This window comes from Opisthocomus hoazin, chromosome 11 (assembly GCF_030867145.1).
Source record: "Opisthocomus hoazin isolate bOpiHoa1 chromosome 11, bOpiHoa1.hap1, whole genome shotgun sequence".
NCBI lineage: Eukaryota > Metazoa > Chordata > Aves > Opisthocomiformes > Opisthocomidae > Opisthocomus > Opisthocomus hoazin.
Genome location: NC_134424.1, coordinates 12,306,679 through 12,313,319, shown reverse-complemented (window position 1 = coordinate 12,313,319; position 6,641 = coordinate 12,306,679).

The window sequence follows — 6,641 nt, the reverse complement described above, 5'->3', positions numbered from 1 at the left end:
TTGTCTTGCCACATCTGGGGGTTTGCTCAAGAAATCTAATGCACTTCTATTTCAGTATGCAGAATTCTCTCTGTTCAAACAGACAATTTTATACCACTTTGGGATATTCCAGAAGATCCTAAATACGCATGTTGCAGTGCTTAACTGAAATGTAGCTGAAGGATGCTCAGTAGAATCTAGCTAGAGTGTTAGCAGCAAATTTGGCTGGTATTCAAATTTAATAACACTTTGAGACTGAGGTTTTGCTGTGGGTGCCTAGTAGTACTGCAAAATATTTTCACTTCACAATGGGGACAGTTGCAGAGGTTCTGGTGTTGCTTTGCTGCAGACCTCCAGGGAGTTACTTGTTCTGGTCTCTCATAGGCATAGTGGATAGAGCTACCTGCTTGCTATCACCTCTGCAACAGTGACCTGAAGGGTGACACTGCCAAAACCTTGCGCGCCTGAACCTTTCCCTCTTAAGAGGTCAGATGTTATAGCTTGACGTAAAGTAGGCATAATAGTAGTGTAGAAGTGACCTTAATCTCTAAGTTGAAGTGGATGAATCAGACGCTCATCTGAGCTGTTTTAAAAAGTCAGGGGAGATTAGGGTGGACAGCTTGTAGTGGGTAATGTGTTACAGACTTTGTGCTGTCTAAACAGCTGAAATGAAGCTTAGTAAATATTCAGTAAAGGATCCAGAAGACTTTATAGCATGAGAAACTGAGTGGTAATGGCGAAGTTTATGTGGTGTAGCCATGTTACAGAGGATGTGAAGGAGGAAACAAATCCAAGTGAATGAATGATAACTTCCTGAATTTACTACTAGTAAGCACTAATAGAGTTTTAATTCAAATTCAGATTTGATATGCAGGTTCAAGTTAATTGATCTATAATTACCGCTTGCATATCTGTAAGTGTACTAATTGCGGATGTTCCTTATTTCAGACTTGCCCAGGCTGCAAGCTCTAAGTGATACTTCACAAGCATTGAGCACTCTGTACAGTTAGTGTCTTAAGGTTTAAACTCTCAAGTTATATACAATAAATAGCTAATAGCAAGAGCAGTGTTTTAAGTGAATATGTTGCTTATGTTTCGGTAGGCTCACGTGAAGTAAGGTACCATGACAAGATGTAGTTAGAAGCCAAAATTTTAAGCTTGACAGGAGGTGTTAGAGCAAAAGGTAAAATCTGAAACAGCAACTAAATACACTTGAATGTAGAGTCTGACACTGCTTTTTCCGATCTTTTTTGTTTGGTCTGCGATTGAATAGAATAAGTAGAATGGATTCCTCCAGTCTTTTCTAAAGTATCTTTTCTTAAATATTCTATGCCTGGAGTCTAGGTGTGACTCTGAAAGCTCAAGTTATTCCTTCTCCCAAGTACTGGGGCCACATTTTCTCTCATTCTCAAAGCCCTCCTTTGACCAGCACCTTTCAGGCTTGTTATATCTTAGTAATGCATTATTTATAAAACTGAAAATAAATTTTAAAAATTGCAGGCCTGCTATAGTGGCCGAGTGTGGGGAGAATTTTTCCTGATGTAGTTCTGAAAAGGCTTTGAGGACAGCTTTTGCCAGTTTCATTAAGCTGCAGTTTCCACAGTTTCTGATGGTCTGCCCTCTGACAAGAAACTTACAGGGAATGATATACATCCCAGTGCAGCGAGGTGTAACAGCTGGGTTGTTAACTTGGTAAAAGAACTGTGAGAAACAGACATCAGTTTACACGAGCTTATTAAATGATTCTCTCTAGGCCAAGTAACTGCAGGTAGTAAGCACTAGCAGTTTCTCTGTATGCGTTTGCTTGAGTGACAAGAGTAGACACTTGTAGACTGGTAGACACAACTACAGGGAGAGTCTTTAAGCTATATCAGTAGCATTTAAATTAGTACCTGCTTACTTTTGTCTTCAGTTTTCAAATGTGCTTTGATGGAAACTCAGTTAGTACAGGTCTAACTGGGTTTAGAATGCTCTAAAGCAATCTTCCCTCTAGCTCACAAGGAACAGATGCCTTGTCCTGAAACTCGTTTGCTCCAGATCATGAGTGAGCTTGGGTAGTACAGACACTGAAGCAGTGGCATTTGAGGCAAAATGGCATGTTTACATTTCTGTTGTCATAAATGTTGTTTGCCAGATTCTGAAGATATGTTCTGTGTCCTTAAAATAATGATATTTTCATACTGATATTTTTTATATATTCATACTCTTAACACCAATGAGTTTTTATAGGTTGCAGTTGATAATACTCAGTTGCTTACTGAATCTGCTCTTAGCTGAAGCAATGTTTTCTCTAGATCACTGATAACTATAGCACTCTATCTGGACTGTAGCTCCTGAAATTAGTGCATAAACAGCAAAGCTGTGTAGTTTTTTAACTTATTGGTGAAATTTATCATTTCCTGGTCTGTGAGTGATTATGATTATAGTTATTGTACACATAGAAAACACTTAATCATCAAATTAGTAGATGGCTTTCCACATAGCATGAATTTTAGTTATATTTTGAGCACTGTAATTTACCTTGAATAACACAAGCAGCTAGTTGGCCCGTGCGAGAACTGTGGGGGCAAGTCAGAGACAAACGGGGGAGCTGAATATTCTCTGATAAGCCTTGAAATGCCAGAATAAGACATGAAAGAGTTTTCCTGTATAACTGTACTATTAAAGTTTCGAATTCGCATGATTCTCCTTGGAGTGGCTTTTGACGAGACTTGAAGTGTTTGCCTTTCATCAGTGCATCTCAAATACTGGAAGAAAACTGCAAAATAATATTTTTTTCTTTTAGCTCTCAGCTGGAGTTCCTGTATGTTTAAATCTTGCACCATGTCTCCCCCGAATATTGGCAAGGGAAAAATCCCTGGATGTGCCTTAGAAGAGGTGGGAACAGCAGAGGAAGGAAAGGTCAAGTGTTTTAATTAAAATAAACAAACAGTGGATTTAATGAAGCAAACCACTTTTTTTGTGGGTTTGCAGCACTATATAATCTGTCCTCATGCTTGTAATTTAAGTAAATGAAGAGACAGGTTAAGAACTCCTTAAATGATCTTTTTTAATTGACAGTACACAGTGAGTTTTGTGTTATGTGAATGTGATTGAACATCTTCACCTCCATTAAGGTAAATGAGCTTACAGTTTGGAGCCGAGTTGCATAGTTTCCAGTGCTGCCTCTATATATAGCAATGATCATTTAAGATAATTTCTTTACTTGGCAAAAACAGGAGCAGTCCTGTGCTCAGAAGTGTTATGATGACAAGGCGTTTGGAGGCAGCACTGTTAACTGCTTGTTAACTAGTAGGCATAGCAAATACCAATTGTTTAGTTTGCAGAGCTAATGTCACTGGTTTCCTGGTTACTTGTACTTCCTTTTGGACCAGCAAATATGACTAAGTCATGTTTGTTTGTGTTTTATGATGCTTGCTCTGCAAGGGGAAAAATTATCAAATTAGTAAAATTGGCTGCATATGTGTCTGCAGCAGACATATCTGGGGAGGGAAGAAAAGCATGACTGTCTTATTCAATATTCAAGTAGAGACGGCAGAGTTTGGAGGTTTTTTGAGCTATAGTATTTTCTACTAGCTTTTCTTCAAATAACTTGCCACTCTTACGATGCTTATAGTCCGAACACTGGTGGTGAAAATCTAAAAAGTTTACCTTTTGATTTCTAAACAGAAAAGGTTGTGTTTTTTGTTTTTTTTTTTTTAAATTTTTGGAAGATTTTGTTTGTACTAAACAAGGCTTGTGATCAGTTTAGCATCTTTGTTATTTTGTCCACTGAAAAGACAAAAGTGCGATTGCTATACTTGGTTCAAAATTACTTATTGCAGTCTCCTAGTTTTTTTTTCCTGAAATGCAAGAGTAGGGGGGGATTCTGTAAGTACGATGTCCTACAAGGAATTCTGTCTTCAAAAAACCCCGCTTTGTTTCCCTTTCCCACTACACCCTGCTGACAGAGTCTGCAGCTGTGATTGGTTTGACTGGTCTGTTTCTCGTGCTCCCAGACATGTGCTAGAGTTAGCAGGCACACGGAAGTTGTAACTACGTGGACTGAGAACTGAGGTTTTGTGAGCCAAAGAGTGTCTGGACAAGAAACTCCCTTTAAGTAGTGCTTACACTGTTGTTGCTGTTAGCTTTTCACAGAGGCTGATAGCTGTGGGTAGATGCTGACATGGTCCATCACCTTCTTGCCTTGTAAAAATGTGACTCTTGGAAACCTGGCACTGACTTCCTTATGTAATCCTCCCTTTGACAGGCTCTGACTTGGGGCTTGCGTGAGGTGTTGGCAGAGGGTGATTCAGAGCACTGACGGGGTTTCAGACGGTGACTGAGTGGAAGTCACGGGCTGGCATTGTGCTTTGACAGGAGAGGGAGCCAGTGCTGGCAAAGGTTGGGTGGAAGTGGAAGGAATTGGTGGGAGTGGGAAGGATTGGTTTCATCTGGGATTTTTCACCTCTTTCTCTCCCCCCTCACCTTGAGCAGGAAGAAAAACCATCATAGAGCCTCTGCCATCCTGTGCTGGGGCTTTATCAGCCAGGTTTGTTGCCAGGTAATGTGTCTGCTCCTTCCATCCCATCTTTGCTGGGTGTAGGCAGTGATACCAGGAAGTGAGTGGACTGGGAAGCAAAGATTTTACTATGCACTGTTCCCTCCCTTTGGAGGCAGAACTTCCCTCAGCCTGATTCGCTCTGTTCCTCTACCTATCTATCCCCCATTGACAAAGATTGACTACCATGTGGGATACAAGATCCTTCCTAGTCTCCGTCCCCAGAACAAGAGGCCCCATACTTACCCTGGAGCACACACCTCTGCAGAACTGCCCTAATTCTCCCCTTCCTCTATCCCTTTCAAGGCTTTCAATTACAGCTGTCATCTACCCATTGCATTTCTAGTGCCCTTGAATGTTATTTTATTGACCTTTGACCACCCCCTCTCTCCTCCCAGGTGAGGGACAAGCTTTAGAAGGATTATTCCTCTTGAAGGTAATTAAAGGTGCTCCTTGACTGGCATCTCCATAACATTGAAGGTCTCTGGACTGTGGAGGTGGAGAAAAAATTCTTGGGAAACGGGCCAACTGCCTTCCATGTTGGATGAAGCATCATTAAATAGCCCCTTCCCTTCAGGCTCTGATTTCTCTCCCCTGTAGTAAAGGACTTGGGTTTCTAAATTCGGAAGCCTAAGATTCTGCTATTGAGATGTTCGCATTTAATTTAGTTCACATTCTGCAGGGTCTTAAGTTCACCTCACTGCTCCTGATCTCAGTCAGCAGAAAATGCACACTTTGAAAAGGTGTCTGTGTCTTGCACTTGGGTTTGCTTCTCTGGGTAGTGACAGTAAAGGTTAGAACTTTGCTTTGTCTTGCATCAGTGGTGTGACTGTGGTTACTTAGCACCTCTGAGGATAAGCATATATTGCATAAATGAGGATTAGTTGCTATTTGTACAGCATTTTAAAGCTATAAAGCAAGATGTGTGAAGAGCGATGTTACTGACGGGATCTGTTGGATGCTGATCTGTTTCTGGCTGATCTCTGGCAGTTGTGTTAGGTCTTGTTAGGGGCCATGTGAGAAACTGAATTCCCGGACTTCCCTATTCAATTCTTACACACAAAGTGAGGGGAGTTAACCCTGTCTGGCCACCAGGACCCCACCAAGCTGCTCTCGCTCTACCTCCTTAGCAGAACAGGGGAAGAAAATACAGCAGAAAAGCTCATGGGTGGAGATAAGGACAGGGAGACCACTCACCAATTACTGCCACAGGTGAAACAGACTTGACTTCAGGAAAACTAATTTAATTTTTTGCCAGTTGGTACCCCAGCTCAGCTTTGCTCCCAACTCTTCCACCTGCTCCCCAGTGGCGCAGAGGGATGGGGAGCAGAGGGTTGTGGTCAGGTCATAGCAGTTCATCTCCGCTGCTCCTTCCTCACTCTGCTCCCTGGCTTCAGTCCTTCACAGACTTCTCCAGCATAGGTCCTTCCCACAGACAGACACTAAGGTTTACACTTTTGCCTCCAATCCCTTTTCTAATATCAAGTACAGGTGAGCAGTTCATCCTTGTGAGCTGGGATTTTATGGTTTGACAGTGCTCCTGTGGTCCTAATACTGTCCACAAAATAGTATTAGCAGGGCAGAGCTGTTACATTTAGTATCACACCATCTATGCATTGCTCCGGTATTCCAAGAGTCTATACTTGTAACCAGGGATTAAACGACTTTTGCAATCCAGTCTAGTGGCATGTGATAGCAAGCGTAGGCTGCTCTTGCTCCTAAGAATTGCAGAATATTGTTGAACCTTGAGTTACTTCCTTCCAGTACAGTAGCAAAGACGGTTGTATCTGTCAGGCATCGAGAAATCAATACATCTCAAAATTCAAAAAGTTCTGAAGGTAGGATGAGTTCCTGAGTAAGAGTTTGGGCATACTTTCCTTACATGTTTGTTCTGTTCTGTGAAAGCAATAAAGATGGGTTTCAGCTCACTTCTTGTTACCACTCATATTTTTTTAGTGATTTTTATGTATAGCAAAACAAAATATGAGATTAAGTAATCTATTTTGTTATTTCTAAACCTCACATAAACAGCATCAGTTGCTCACACTTGTGCATCCACTTATAAATATCTTACATTGTTTTACTTGGGGTATTTTTTTTTCTTTGTTGAAATTTAGTAACT